The sequence below is a fragment of the Etheostoma spectabile genome, chromosome 3 (assembly GCF_008692095.1).
Source record: "Etheostoma spectabile isolate EspeVRDwgs_2016 chromosome 3, UIUC_Espe_1.0, whole genome shotgun sequence".
NCBI classification, from domain to species: Eukaryota; Metazoa; Chordata; class Actinopteri; order Perciformes; family Percidae; genus Etheostoma; species Etheostoma spectabile.
The window spans coordinates 30,630,637-30,647,583 of NC_045735.1; positions in this window are offsets into that span (position 1 = coordinate 30,630,637).

A 16,947-nucleotide genomic window follows, 5' to 3' on the forward strand; every position below is an offset into this window, starting at 1 on the left:
CCTTTAATCCACCATTGCCCAAATCCCGATGACCTGATGATATTACAGTGGGTGTAGTTGATCATCTCTTTAGTCTCGCTGACGTTCATCAGTAGGTTGTCCTGACACCGGCGGGGCAGCTCTTCTACTTCTTTCAGGTAGGCCTTTTCATTGTGGCCTGTTATCAGGCCCACCTCAGCTGTGTCCTCTGCTGGGTCATTTGTGTATAAGGAAGTACAGCGGGGGACTCAGAACACAGCCCTGGGGTGCTCCAGTGTTAAGAATTGGGGTCTGCCTGTCAGGAAGTCAAGGAGGAAGCACAGTGAGGTGTTTTTTGAGCTTTGTAAAGATCGTGTAGGGAATTAAGGTGTTAAACGCTGAACTGTAGTCAATGAACAGAAATGTTTTGGTTTTCTTGGTATAAGCTGCAGATTTACACCTAATTAACAGGACAGAACAAGTGTTCACATTGCTGCATCTCAGTTGTGCCTGCACCGTGATTGGATCTTTTTAACGCAAATTAGTAAGGCAGGGTTTACATACCCAACAAACATGGTGAGTACCAGGTAACAAATAAATTACAGAAGTCAGTAACAAATACATACATACCATACAAAATACTGTTGCAAAATAAAAAAAAAGTGGCCCAACCCACAAAAACACCTTTCCAGTGCTATCACAACAAACAGTAAACCCAACTGACTTGGCAGAAAACCTTGAAAAGAAATACAGTGTAGATTAATATTGAACCTATACTTTGTGTCATGGTGGAGGAGTGGATACTTTCCAGCGAGTCTGTGAAGTAAGAGCTGAGAGGGATTTCATAGTGTGCTCTCAGTTGCGGATCATAGATGCTCAGCCACCCCAGGGCAACACAGGGCATCAGGATGAACTACAGGCCAGGGCAGGGAGGCTGACATGTTTCTTAACTGTGTGTGTGTGTGTGTGTGTGTGTATGTGTGTATGCGTGGCCATCATGGGTGTGTGGGGGCTATTAGTGGGAGGTGTGTGACTTGAGGGAGGTAGTGGTTGCGGAAGGGTGAATACTGAGGGATAGTGTGTGCATGTGTGTGTGTGTGTGTGTGTTTGTGTGCGTGTGTGCTTGTGTCTGTGTGTGTGTTTGCATGTGCGTGTGTGTGCCTTTGCACTTCCATGCCAGCCCCCAGGCCGGCCCCATAGTAATTACACACTCCAGTGGCTGGACTGGGAGGGAAATTGAAGGCCTGGGCAGGAGGCCCCAGCTGCCTCGGTCTCCTTCCCCATCAGCCTGCTGCTGATTGAGCTTGCCTAACACACTCTCTCTCTCTCTCTCACACATACACACACACACACGCACACACGCACACACGCACACACACACTCTGAGATAGCCAGTCCCGCACATGCACACCTTCTCTCTATTTCACTTTTGCATACACAAGCACTGTCTCACTCTTTCTCTTTCTCTCTCTCACACACACACACCAATCCTCAGAGGAAATTCTGCTTTGTGTTGCAGTAATGAGATTCTCACACACCCGGCCTTTTTTTTTCTCCAACCCAGGCCAATGAAGGATTGGACTTAGTGAGTGAGGAGGTTAGTGTTCATGTGTGTGCATGCATGTGTACATTGTGTGTATGTGTTTGTTTGAAGGTGGCGGTACTGTATGAGCTCATGGAGACAGCTTCTTGTCTCGATGATGACATCCTCAAATCAAAACACCTTCTCCTCCTCCATCATCCAGACTAAGGAGGTTCAGGTGGCATGGTAAAAAAGAGGATGGGATACTGATATGATATCCTGAAATAAATAAAAAAGATAAAAAAAACAACATGGCTTGCACCGATTACCCTACCTAGTTGTTCTTTGGAAAGGTATAACCCATGTGTCCATGGTGAAAAGGTGCTGGCCCGCCACCGAGGACTGTCATTTCTGATCAAGATAGTTAGATCTGTTGGAGGGGAAGGGGAGGGGTTGGTCCGTTTCACGGCAAAATTGGCATTAGTTCCCCATCACTCTCTTTCCTCGTCTGTCACACACATACACCCGTGCCAGCGCTCTCTACTGCACAGTAGCATTGAGTTTATATGAGTCTTTGATACTGAGTTTTGGACTGAAACTGCCATATGCAATTTAACCACAGAGACTCATAGTTGGGATGGAGCATTGGCTCCATCTTTTTTACTGCATTATATCCAATTTGTCAAGTTTGTCATGATATAGTTAATAGGCTCTCAGACAAAAAAATATGAATGAAAATAATGGAATTTTTGGAATGCTCATAGTACTTCTTGACCTTTTTATGTTTTCCTTTTCTTTCAGGCAGCCATTTGCTTCCATTGATGTCTGTAGAGTATGAAAATCTAATTTTATGTAATAGAGTGCATTTATGATTGCAATCATTTAACTCAATCATATGACAGCAATAAACAATATCTGTTTAATGTCAGAGATTACACAGTCTATATCCTTGACGTTCCACTTCCGGGATTGCTCGCAGGAAATTCCTGCCGATGCATGTCTTTTCGCCACTGTCCGTTTCCTTCCTCCTTTCTTTGTGTTGTAATTTTAAACTTCTATGACTATGGTTAACTGCTCCTCAGATCTCTGCAGGGTAAATCCAGACAGCTAGCTAGAGACTATCTGTCCAATCTGAGGTGTCTGTTGCACGACTAAAACAACTTTAGAACAAACACGTTACACCAAAACAAGTTCCTTCCCGAGGCTATTTTGCAGAGGCCCCATGCAGAGCTTCGCGCCGCCCAAGACTCTCTTTCTTTCTTTCTTTCTTTCTTTCTTTCTTTCTTTCTTTCTTTCTTCCAGCAAATTAATTGCCTATTGAGGGTCTTAACATACTCAAAAACTCACCAAAATTGGCAGTCGCATCAAGTCTGGTGAACAAACTTAAAAGAATGTAGCCCATGCAGCACGTTTAATGTAGTCTAACGAAACTTGGTACACATATGTATCATGACAAGTTTGTAGTAATATTTGATCACATAAACTCCATCAGTTTTGGTGTGTGTGAGTTTTTCATACCATAGAGTATGAAACGAAACATATATGAACACACTTGATCTCACCTCACAAACAGAGATTGTCACTTCTACCGAGTATATGGCTGTGTTAAAGTCACTGCATTCCCCTCCTCCTCCTCCTCTATTTTCCCTGATTCTTTACATGCGGCGGGTGGGGGGGTGGGGGGGGGGGTGCGGAGGGTGTGCGGCGTGGACCAGCCAGATTGTGCTGCTGTGTGTGTCGGAGGCCGTTGTGTTCGTGGAGGAGGAGAGGGAGGCTGTTGCTTTGAGGATTGGGCCTGCTCGCCTCGTCTCGCCTCGCCTCGTCTCGCCTGGCTCTTTGAAGCTGTTCGATGACCGCACAGGGCAACATCACCGCAGGTGGGGGGAGATGGGGGCTGGGGTGGTGATGGTGGTGGTGGGGTATGGAAGCCTGTCATTTGTATACAGCTGTTACTTTCATCTTGTCCAGCTCCCGTTACTCCTCCTCCCACTCCTCTATATCTTCCCCTACTCTCTCCCCTTCTATTCCTCTGTTGCTGTTGCTTCGCTCCGTCTCCCAGACCCCTTCAAGCTCCTTACGGAAGATGTGTGCGGCAGCCAGGTGAGCGGAGCAGGTTGCAGGCAGCGGAAATAATTGTGGAAGGTGCCAATACAATGGCTATCACTATGATCAAACGGAAAGAGTTCATATGACGTTGGATTTATTTCTTAAGCACTGACCATCGCATTCAGATTTTCGATCTTGGATTCTTTCTGTATCACACTGTATCTCTGTCTTAAATAAAGAGGACCCTGGATTTTATTTCAAGACTGATTAAGACCAAAGTTCAATTGCAACCAAGGGGCAATTTGTTGTGCAGCAGCATGTAACACACAGGTTATGCAAGAAAACAGCCATACTTCTAGAAACAAAATAAATACGTACTACACGGAAGACCACACCTCACATTGACTTATTAAAAAAGCCTATAGCAGCAGAGTTTTTGTGTCTGTTTGTCCTGCATTTAGGCAGACTGAACCACAACTGCCTTTTGATGACTTTATCAAGGCATTTTTACACACTTGAGTGTGTGTGGAGGATGCGCTGGCAGTTTTTTTTTCAGTCTTTGGGGGTGAAAGTCATGGTATTCTCTGATTGGAATCACGTCCATGTCTACAACCACAGCCAGTAAAATCTTGTAGTATAGCAAACTCTATTTCAATACTTTACATCTTACAGGCAAGCAAAATTCACATGGCACCACAAAACATACAAAAATCTCATTCTCTGAGAGTGAAACAAAGAGCCCCCTGGATAAGCTTACACAGTCCTAGCACTGAAACACTTGACAATCCCCTCTGTTCTCACTGTAATACACACAGGCCACATATGCCTTGATGTGTTGCTACACCAATTAGCAGCAATTAACACTGGCCCACTGAGCACCTGCAGAGCACCTGCGTTTGGAGCTCTGGCATCTGGGTTGCATTATCAGAAGTGTGTTGTTGCATTATCAAAATAAGTGCTGGAACACATCCTGCCATCCCGCCGGGCTCCCCCGCCTGTCCCAGAAGGGTCTCAGTGTGTCTTTTTCCCAGCTGAAATATGGAGTTTTTTCTTCAACTATAAAGAATGTCATGTCAAACTTATCAATCCAAATAATTTAACGTACCTGTCTTGTTATTTAAAGGGGACCTATTACATAGCATTTTCAGGTTCGCACTTGTATTCTGTGTTTCTGCTGGAACATTGCTTTATTGTTCAAAAAACACTATCTTTCTCATACTGTCCATGGCTGCTGCTCCTGTATTTATCCTCTGTATGAGACGCTTTGCTGGAGCGCCTGTCTATTTAAGCCCCCCCTAACTTCCGAAAAAGCCAAGTCTTATCTGATTGGTCTGCTCAAATATTACACAACCGGACATAAATCAGAAGTAATGTGACACTAAACTGGGGAGAAATTAGTGTATGTCCCCAACACTCCAATTCCAGGGTGCTCCGTGGCCTCCTGAAATTCGTGCTATGTCCCTTTTTTCAGACGGATGTCCGTTACCTTTCTCTTCCTTTGTGTTGGCATTCTAAACTCTGGGGGATTTCTGAGGACTATGGTTAACTGGTCCTCAGATCTCTGCAGGGTAAATCCAGTAAACTAGCTAGACTATCTGTCCAATCTGAGTTTTCTGTTGTACAACAAAAACAACTTTTGGATGTACACCGTGCCGGTGGAACGCACCGGCACTTAGCGCCGCCCAAGACAGTTGTGATTGGTTTAACACTAGAACTGCCGGGATTCCATAACTACTAGAACTGCCGTGAGCGGTCATTTTGACCGCAAGATTCTAAACTCTATAATCTGTCATGATAAATACCTAATTGCAATTTTAATGCAGGTATTGTGTTAGGATATCTTTAGAAAACAAAATAACACCAAAATGTAAAATTGTACGTGTTTAATTATACACTTGAGTTGCCCAGGTGTTTCAAATTCATATCATGGCATAGTAAAACGTAATTATTCCATTCACATCTGTAAAATATAGTGTGTAAATTCATTCAACATAACTTATAACATGCAAATAACACCTAAAAGTATCTTATTTGAACATTTATAACCCAACCTAACCTGTCACTGCCTCCGTGTTGGTGTCTGCTGTGGTGCGCAGCGCTGCTCGGACCGGGCTCCCTTTTCTCCTCTCTAAACTCGTGTCTCAGCTCCTCTGCCAGTTCTGCCTGAACTTTCTCCGGACAATTTTACTGCTGGTTCACTCCTTGGAGAGGATGTGTGCAATGATTCCAGCCAGTTTGAGGAGGATGTATAAAGTTACATGAACACGTAGGTAGCCAGCGTCCATCTGGCTCCGTGTACCGCTCCTTCCACAGAGCGAGCACCCGGCGCTGCCTTCTGATTCAGAGTCTTTCCACGCCGTATTCATTGTGGTAGCTAGCATTACCAACTCTGGCTTGTCCTTCGGCCCATCGCTGATTCCCACCCTTGTTACTCAAGACCACTTATGATGTTTCTTTGGCAGAGACGCTGATGGTAACTAAGCAACCAATATGCATCTTCAACCGCGCGAAAGATTAAAAACAATCCCGCGAAAATCCGAGCGGTCATAATGACCGTATATGGCTGAAATAGGTAAAAGTGATTTTATTTTCTTTGCCTAGTGTGTAATGTACATTAAAACTATTTAAATTAAAATATAGAGCCTTTTAGGAAAAGTCAGGTACCAGCAGGATTGTATTTTTTTATCCAGCAAAGTTATTACATAAATAAATGTCAAAACGGTCAAAATGACCGTCATGGCCGTTCTAGTGTTAAAGAAATGCCAATAAGCCATCGTGGATTGCTTTGTGGACTAGCCAGGCCTTCCTCCGCAAGGGCTGTGGTATTGTTAGCAGTAGACAGTAATAGAATACAGCAGCACGTAATGTTAGCCTTAAAAAAAACACAACAGTAGCCTGCCTGAAAGAGATGACCAATCTTAGCAACCCAGCTCCGAGTAAGGTGACACACAGCTGAGAGAAGAATAAACGTTGAGAGGAGCTTTGACGACAGTGGGAAATCTGAGCGTTTTGCTCATAGGGATTTCTCTCAAATACATTTACCTCATTATTTGAAGCTTTGGCCACATTTATCATGAAAATCAGACGTTGTAACATTGCAGATGACAGAAAATATGGAAAGTATAATAGGTTGCCTTTAAACATCAGCACACCATCTATCCATTCATCTGTTTTTACATGAATGAGCTCCACCACCTCTGTACCTTCCGCCGGCCGTGTTGTTGTAAATGATTGTTTTGCATTGAGTTTCCTGAGTACCCTGGACAAGTTGAGAGACTGCTCTATACAAACAGGCCGAGTGGTTGTTATTTCAGTGGTGACGCCTGGCTCACCAGACACAGAGGGCGGGATATCGATCGGCTGTCGCTGAGCATGCAAAGCAGCCGCCTGAAGGAGACACTAGATAGACAGCGCAGGCAGCTCGGAGAGGAGAGAGCAGCTCATATAGAGCAAGAGCCAGAGAGGAGGGGAGGCTTAAGAAGTGTGGTGGAGAATACTGAACTTATAAAAGATGGAGTTCAGGCTGTACTGGGAAAGACTTTAAGGCAAAAAAAACCCAAAAGAAATAACATGTTTTAATCTTGAGCGGCTGGACCACGCAAAGAACATCCTGGGAAGACCAAACTAAACAGATAGGCTTCCATTTTTTCTTTCTTAATTCAGCATTCACTTACTATATGTACATTGAAGGTGTTATTGGTTGCTCCGATCATCCCTCCTTACCATACTGGCAACAAGGAGTTCAGCTGAAGCTAATATAAGGCTTCAGCAGTCTGTTTTAGGCAAAATAAATGACTGTAAATCAACTTGATAGTATTTTTATGATATGGGTACAGGGTTTTCCTGTTGACCTACTGGAAAAATAAAAATAAAAACATTCTTGTAGTGTTTCGTGCTAAAAACATGGTAACTTTGCAAGATATCCACTGTACTTGTCTACATTGGATGGCGCATATAAAAGCCACAGGCAATGTATTTTTACACATGTGGATTTTGTCCCCCATCATTTACATTGATATTACTCAAGCTGCAAAACCACACCAGGATTTGAAGTAAATGGAGACCTTTTCCTGGAGCATTCCGATCACTTGAATTACAATATGCTGAAATATTATGGGATGTTTGTCCAACTACACAAAAAAACAAATTGCCTTAAACAGCTTTGATGACTAGTATGAACAGAAGGAATGACCCCAGCAAGTAAATCCTGTTTCAACGTTTACATGGGCACCGGACTATTGACTTAAGACAGACTTGAACAATTGTGAACCTATTCTTTAAGACAGACTTAAAAATCTGAATCTATCCTTTAAGTGTCTGACCTGGCTCTTAAAAATATGGATGCCTCATGTCAGCCAAAGTCCATTGTTCATGGTCTTTTTTGTGGCTTTTATTGACTTTTTATTGATAGGACAGCTTAACTCAGGAAAGTGGGAGAGAGAGAAAGAGGGAAGACATGCAGCAGAGACAAAGACAGACCCTCTGTGCACAGGGCTCACGCTCTAGATAACCCTGTTAATTAAGGACCCTGTGAAAATTGAACTGGCCCTCCGTTTATCCCCATATTTAATACATTTGATCTATTTGACAAATTATACTTAAATTTAGTGAATATAGCCCAACTTTGTAAATACGCATTTTTTTAACCCTCACATAACCAACTCTGTATCCAAACATTTATCTTGAGCATTCTAATTCTACTAGTGCACTGCCAGTTCAAAAAGGGAGGAACGGGCCGGTTGCTCTGCCTCCAGCAAGCTTACAGCTTTCTCTACAAACGCTTAGCAGTGGCGTTGATTGGCCTGTGTCTAACAGAGAGAGAGAGCTCACCGGTAAGCTTGTGTAGCTCAACATAAAACGTAATGTGTGTGTGAATGTGAAATATTCACAATACATAACAGCCTGTCAAGATAAATGCAGGTCTCTAAACTGACTCTGTGTGTGTGTGTGTGTGTGTGTGTGTGTGTGTATCTGTCTTTGTGTGTGTGGCTGAGTGCAACAAGTAACAGCAGAGTGGAGGGGAAATAAATGACAGTGTACACGTCTAGGTGCAAAATAACTATTTTTTTTTTGATATTTCCAAAAGACAAGGAGGAGTAAAAAGTTGGAAATCTCCTGTCGGTCTATAGTAAGAATTGTATTTCTCATCACTGTGATTGTAGGTTACATTCCATTTAATTTTACAGTCCTTATGTTGGATAACAGTACATTTTACGTTACAGTTGTGTAATGTTATGCAATATGAGTTTAATTTTTACTTTTGTTATATATACAGTTATGCAATGATTATTGCCGGGTAACATGAACGTAGATGTTGTCCAATGCCAAGTCTCTAATTGGTAAAGACTGACAAGCTGGGCACATCTGCAAGCCAAACGAGCAATCATGTCTTTAAAACAAAAAAGCGGCAGTTATTAGTGTGCACTGGGGGGGGTGTGGGGATACATTACATAAGTACATTTCTGTTGTTGTCTGCTGATTCATTTTACCAAGGTTAGCTTTATCTTTAGCCTGTTCGCTATTGTTGAGTGAAGTGTTCAAAGACAATTGGGAATGAGAGAAAACACGGAAATAATAGTAATGCTATTAATAACAAAAAATAATAATAACAATAAACACTGCATGAATAATAGTGCTTTTCACTTATTGGCCTTTTTGGGAAGTGAAACGTCACTTTCTTATGGTTTGTGTGGATTTAACAGCTAGTAGGTTCACACTACGTACTGTATAACTTAGATGCTAACATGTAATGTAAGTTATAAAACCGTGAGAGGAATCTCTGTGCAATCATTTAATTAGATTACTGTCATTAAATACAACATTCTGCACATGGCGGATAATTGTGGTGACAGGAATTTGGCCAATATTTTCCTTTCTTTAAGTTTAATCATTTTTTGCTCCAATTATTCAGTGTGTCTAGCTGAATTATATCAATCCCTACAATGCAGCATAACACAATCAAGGGCGGCAAAATATTCCATTGAAACCCAGAATGCAACACTAGTAGTGCCCAGGTTTTTCAATAAAGAGGCACCATTGGCCCTGAATATTTGCCGCCTAATTTATTGGTCTAATCCACGTCCTCACATCCTTCAAATCCAGGCTGAAACTCATTACTGCAGTGAGAACACTGGGAAGGTGTTAAATTACAACAACTAACCGGCTGGGACTGCCTTTCACACCTTGTCCCATCACCCTAACAACCACTGAAATATACAAATGTGATGATCTGGCCCCATTTATGCCAATCACAGCCATGCAATTATAAACACTGGCATAGAGTGTAAGAACAACAAGGAAACAGTGGGTCCTGAACCAAACTGACTGTGATCTGTTTATCCATTCCTTATTGGTGAAATGCCATCAATTGGTATTACGGATTTTTAAAAATACTTTTTGGAGAAATTTAAAGGTGCTTTTAAAATCCAGCATAATCCGAATGTCTTTTGTGGAATAATGGACACTTTCAGTAAAAAAGTTTAAAATATGATTAATATATACCCCAAATAGTTTTTTTTTTAAAAATATACAGTATGAACACGCAGGGGGTTTTTATTTAAAATTTTTCAAAAAATTTTGCCCTGATTTTTAATGGTTGAACGCATTTTTGGTGCTAATTTTTGCCACCCCAAGTCTTTTTGGGGCCCCAAAAATTGAACAAAAGGAGGGGGGGAAAAGGGGAAAAACCCACAGACAACTGTAAAAAAAGGCCGGTTTTTTGGGGGACATAAAGGAAAAATTCAGAAAAAAAAATGAAATTTATAAGGACAGAGTTGTTTAAAAAAATTTGATGTGGCGGAAAAAGGGTTTTTACAAGGCTAAATCTGGCAATAAACTTTATGCTGTGTAAATAGTGTGGGAACAAACCCACTAGTGCCAAAATAGAGAAATGAAAACTTTTTTATTATAGTAGCCAGGGTAAAACAAGGGGCAGGGAAAGGCCCCCAATTTCCAATGATGTCAATCTAAAGTCCCACCCAAGTTTGTCCGGGGCCCCCGGGAAATTAAAGCCCGTTTGCCTTTTTTTCGGCCAAAAAGTCCCCCCACCTTGTTTTTTTGGGGTTGGGGGTTTCAAAAACCGGTAGTTTTGAGGCAGGTTTAAAAGTCCCCCAGACTCAGAAAAAATCCGCCCGCTCCCTAGACTTTTGGGCAAATTTGGGAGTTTTCGGGTTGCAGACTAAAAAAAAACCTGTAGACTTTAAAACATTTTTCCCCCCAAAAAAAATTTCCTTTTCTGGGGGACTTTTTTGAGAGGCACCGTTGCTCCGTCCTAGATGATTGTGTTTGGGTTTAAAAGAAATGCCAAATAAACCAGACCCTTTTTTCCCACCCCGGGAATTTTGCTTTTGGGGGAAAGCCAGAACCTCCTCCCCCGGGTGTGGGGGGAAGGGGTTCTGGCCCCGGGGAGACTAAGAAAAAGGAAAAGGGGGGACACTCTGTACTTTTCACAAGTTGGCCCAGTTGGTTATGCCATTCCCCCTTCTCCCCAAGGTGTTAATCCCAATTCTCAAAATTCTATGGGTTTGAACAGACCCCACCGGGACCACCCCCTCCCCCTGCCATGTAGTAACCCTTCCCCAAAATTTCCCATCAACTGCCCTTGTATGGTGTTGACTATGGGTTTTTGAACCATTTCCCCCTCAAAAGTAAATATGAATTCCCCCAAAGGGGGACTAATTTGGGGTGTACCAGGCTGTAAGCGGCCCCCGCTGAGCTATAATTTGATCAGGTTGTGAAAACAATTTTGAAATGCTGGGAAAAAAAAACCACCGGCCCCCCCCATGGGACTTTTACTTTTAAAAACCCGTGGCCCGGCCTGAGCTAATGAACTCGGTTACAGCTCAGATTTGTTGGGAAAAGGGGCTTAAATAGAAATTAAAGGGGACCCCTTAACTTTGGAAGGCATTGCGAGTAATTAGTACATTTAAAAAATTTAACAGTATATAGATTTAGTAGGCCCGTGGTTTTTGTTGGAGGATAGACTATAAAAGTCCATTGACTGCACGCCAGAGACACACACATTTTCATTTGATGAAATTCCAATCTACTGTATTGTTGAATGAGAAGAATAATATACTGCACAGTATACTGCATCAAGAGTAGGTGCAATTGTTTTAGTGCATTTTTGTTTCACACCCAGAACACACACACATACATATACACACACACATACATATACACACACACACACACAGACACAGAGACACACACACACACACACACACCACCATTATTAACGGGATGACAATTCATGTGTACATTTTTTAATACCAGACTAACAACCTACAGCCTCCCCTGTGTCCCCAACCACATTCACTGAACATCACAATAAATAAAAATAAAAATAAATCAACGTTTTATCCATTTTTAGCCACACTCATGGGATACAGTCTCTGTATTTTAATTGTTCGTAACTATATCTTTTAATCGGAAATTATTTTAGTCATGCGACGGGGTACGTGCTGTCGAGCGTTTTAAACTGTATCGGCAACTTTCCCCCTATAGCGTTTAGCTTAGCGCAACACAACCATAAACAATACAGGCTTGGTCGTGTTATCCTCCACAGCTCCACCCCCTCGTCAAAAATTGTCACACCCAGTTGCAAAAAAACAAGATGGTGAAGTCTGTCTGCTAAACTCAAGGCTTCAAAATGGCAGTCCACAATCCAATGGGTGAAATCATGTTGTGGGTCTGCTGCCTTTCCTGTTCCATTCCCCCTCCTTTCCCCAGTGTGTCTGTGTTGTCTGTCCACCACTTGAGGGCGTCCTAGAGGTACAAGGTCTACCAGCTCAGCTGCACCACATCACCATCATCTGTCTACCAGCACAGCTGCTTCTCATCACCATCGCCACCACTGCAGTATTTATACCCGGGCTGACCACCTCTTCAGCGCCAGTTTGTTACATACTCCCAAGTGGTAACTAGGCCAGTCACTTAGTGTTCGTTGCTCTACTAAGCTTACTATTTGACTAACTTTGTTTTTTCGTTCCGTCACAGATTCTGTGTTCCATCACCACTCTGTGCAGCTTTCCCGGACTGGATGACCACTTACACCTTCACCATCTCCCCTCCCTTGGTTTTTGTGTGTGTTTTGTGGATTAAACCTTTTTGTTACCTTTTCCTGTTGTCCTGTGTTGTTCTGTGTTCGGGTCTGAGTGAAACCCTAACAGAACGAACTGGCCAAAAATGGACCCCGCGGAAACACCACAGGATACCAGCGGTGAGGGTGCCCAGCGGGCTCTTCACTCCCAGGGAATCCTACTCGGACAACATGACCAGCTTCTCCGCACGTTGTTGGAAAACAACCAGCTGCTCATCGCCCAAGTCACCAAGCTAACTGAGCAGGTAGATAAACTGTCTGTCACTACCTCTCCCTCTCAGCCTGTCTCTCCACCTGCCCCCCCGTCATGGCTGCTGCTCAACTTCACCGCGAGCCTCCCATCTGCTCGCCTGAACCGTTTTCAGGTGAATTGGACAAATGCCGGGGTTTCCTTCTGCAGTGTGGACTCATCTTCCGCCAACGCCCGCTGTCCTTCTCTTCGGACGCTTCCAAGGTACATTACGTGATAGGCTTACTCAGAGGCAGAGCACTAGCTTGGGCAGAAGCAGTGTGTACTAGCCGTCTCACTACTGAGATCTCTTTTGATGATTTTTCTGCGGATTTAACTGCTGTTTTTGACCACCCGGACTATAGTGGGTGTGCAGCTAAGCGTTTGCTTAGCCTCCGTCAAGGAGCTGACAGTGTGGCTGACTATTCGGTGGGTTTCCGGACACGGCACTACGTGGGGTGTTAATGGATTATGTGAAACGGTTAAGGATGAACTTGCACTCCGGGATGAGCCCGACTCCCTTAACAACCTTGTTTCCCTAGCCATTACGCTCGACAACAGGTGGCGAGAGAGGAGACGCGAGAGAGGCGGCCGGCCGGATCCCGTCAAACAGACTTCTGCTCCGACCCGGCGTCGCAGACCGACCTTCCCTACGTTTCCAGCCACCTCGCCAGTCAACGCATCCGGAGACTCCGCTGTGGAGGCCATGCAGCTGGGTCACACCCGTCTCACTCCTGCTGTGAGACACCGTCGCATACAGGCAGGTGAGTGCCTGTATTGTGGTGATCCCACTCACCGTGTGGCAACATGTTCTGTCCGACCAAAAGACAAGGCTCGTCAGTGAATGTGGGGGTACTGACGAGCCCTATCCCTACTCCTGCACCCACTAAACTCCGTCTCCAGATCCCTGCCACCCTTCAATATGAGGACTTTTCACTGCCCGTCGCGGCTCTTATTGATTCGGGTGCCGAGGACAATTTTATGGACGTTAGCCTAGCCAAGCAAGCCGGTTTGCCTACTGTGCCCATGGAGACCCCGTTCCGGGTCACCGCCGTTGATGGCCACACATTGGCCCGTATAACACACCAGACTGTGCCCGTCACGGTGGTCCTGTCCGGGAACCACCGTGAGACTATGTGTTTCAGGATTATGTCCGCCGCTGCCTCCCCGCTCATTCTCGGATTCCCGTGGCTTAAGGTACACAACCCCGTCATTGATTGGCAGCGTCTCTCGATCCTTAGTTGGAGTGACCGCTGTCATTCCATCTGCCTAGGCTCTGCTGTCCCACCTGCCGAACGTGACCCTGCCACGGCGGAGACACCTCCGGACCTGTCTTCGGTCCCTCCCGACTACATGGGTCTTGCGGAGGTTTTCAGCAAGGCCAAAGCCCTATCAATTCCTCCCCATAGACCTTATGATTGTGCCATTGAACTGCTCCCTGACGCCCCTTATCCCGCTAGCCGCTTGTTTAGTGTGTCTCGTCCTGAGCGGGAGGCTATGGAGAGGTATATAAGGGAATCCCTGTCGTCCGGCATCATCCGTCCTTCTTCATCCCCGGTGGGGGCGGGGTTCTTCTTTGTGGAGAAGAAAGACAAGTCACTGCGCCCCTGTATAGACTATCGGGGGCTCAACAACATTACCATTAAGAATAAATATCCCCTGCCATTGATTAATTCCACCTTTGAGCCTCTGCAGGGCGCCGCTGTATTCACCAAACTGGATTTAAGGAACGCTTACCACCTCGTTCGTGTCAGGGAAGGTGACGAGTGGAAGACCGCCTTCAACACTCCTCTGGGGCACTTTGAGTACCTGGTCATGCCATTCGGACTAACTAATGCTCCAGCTGTCTTCCAGGCACTGGTCAATGATGTGTTGAGGGACTTTCTGAACCGTTTTGTGGTGGTTTACCTGGATGACATTCTTGTTTTCTCCTCCTCTCTCTCCGAGCATGTGTGTCATGTCCAGCAGGTTCTACAATGCCTTCTAGAAAACAAGCTGTACGTAAAGGCCGAGAAATGCTCCTTCCACCAGCACTCGGTCCCGTTCTTGGGGTTCGTGATCGAGAGTGGACAGGTTTCGGCTGACCCAGAGAAGACCAAAGCTGTCGCCGACTGGCCCACGCCTACGACACGTAAGCAACTCCAGCGCTTTCTGGGTTTTGCTAATTTCTACCGCAGGTTCATACGTGACTTCAGCCGGGTGGCGGTCCCTCTGACTAAGCTCACGTCCCCCAAGATCCCTTTCCACTGGTCTCCTGCTGCTGAGCATGCTATGTCAACGTTGAAACGGCTGTTTATTTCGCCTCCTGTACTCAAACACCCCGACTGCTCACTCCAGTTTGTGGTGGAGGTTGACGCTTCTGCATCTGGAGTGGGGGCTATACTGTCTCAACGCTCCACTTCAGACCAGAAGCTCCACCCTTGTGCCTTCATGTCTAAGAAACTGTCCGTTGCCGAGCAGAATTACGACGTGGGGAACCGGGAGCTCCTGGCGCAATGTTAAACCCGACGCTCTGTCACGTCTGTTTGACCGCACCGAGGACTCTTCCGAGCCGGAATCGGTGCTGTCACCCTCTCGGGTTGTTGCCGCCGTACGCTGGGAGATCGAATCTCTGGTGAAAGCCGCTCAAGCTACGGATCCTGGTCCCGGAGACGGCCCCCCCGATCGACTCTTCGTTCCGCAGCCCGTACGGTCTCAGGTATTGCATTGGACACACACTGCACGTTTTGCCTGCCACCCTGGCGTACATCGAACTCTGACTCTGCTGAGGCGACACTTCTGGTGGCAGTCGGCTGAAGCCGCTGTCCGGGCTTACGTGGCGGCCTGCACTGTCTGCGCTCGGGGAAAGGCCTCCCACCAACAGCCTGCTGGTCTGCTGCAGCCACTCCCAGTCCCCAGCCGTCCCTGGTCGCATGTGGCCCTGGATTTTGTCACGGGCTTGCCCGTTTCTGGAGGTAATGACACTATTCTCACTGTTGTGGACAGGTTCTCTAAATCTGTCCATTATATTGCATTACCTACAGCCAGTGAAACGGCTGACCTCGTTGTCCAACATGTTTTCCGTCTCCATGGAATTCCTGTGGACATTGTGTCTGATCGAGGCCCACAATTCATTTCCAGAGTGTGGAAGGAGTTTTGTTCTGCCCTAGGTGCGACCGTCAGCCTCTCTTCTGGATTCCATCCTCAATCAAACGGTCAAACCGAAAGGGCCAACCAAGACCTGGAAACCGCTCTCCGCTGCGTAGCCGCCCAGGAGCCCACCGCCTGGGCGTCTCTCCTGCCGTGGGTGGAGTACGGGCATAATTCACTGACCTCCTCGGCCACTGGTCTCTCCCCCTTTGAGGTGGCTTTGGGGTACCAACCTCCGATATTTTCTGCCCAGGAGAGGGAACTGGCTGTGCCGTCAGTGCAGGACCACCTGCGTCGCTGTCGTCAGGTTTGGGTCACGGCTCGAGAGGCCTTGCTCCAGACCACGGAGCGGTCCAAGGCGGTGGCGGACAGACACAGGATCCCGGCACCCCAGTTCCAGCCAGGCCAGGAGGTGTGGCTGTCATCCCGGAACGTGCCGCTGCGCACCGAGTCGCGGAAACTCTCCCCGCGGTACTTGGGCCCGTTCGTGGTCGAGGCCATCATCAACCCCTCGGCCGTCCGGCTGAAGCTGCCTGCTGCCATGAGGATCCACCCTACCTTCCACGTGTCCCAGTTGAAGCCGGTGTCTTCCAGTCCGCTTTGTCCTCCTGCTGACCCGCCTCCGCCTGTCAGGCTTATAGACGACCATCCGGCTTACACAGTCCGTCAGCTCCTGGACGTTCGGCGGCGTGGCAGAGGGTTCCAGTACCTGGTCGACTGGGAGGGCTACGGGCCCGAGGAACGGTCGTGGATCCCACGGCGGTTCATCCTGGACCCTCAATTGGTGGCCGATTTTCACCGGTCCCATCCGGGTAAGCCTGGGCCGCCAGGTGGCGTCCCTTGAGGGGGGGGCTCTGTTGTGGGTCTGCTGCCTTTCCTGTTCCATTCCCCCTCCTTTCCCCAGTGTGTCTGTGTTGTCTGTCCACCACTTGAGGGCGTCCTAGAGGCACAAGGTCTACCAGC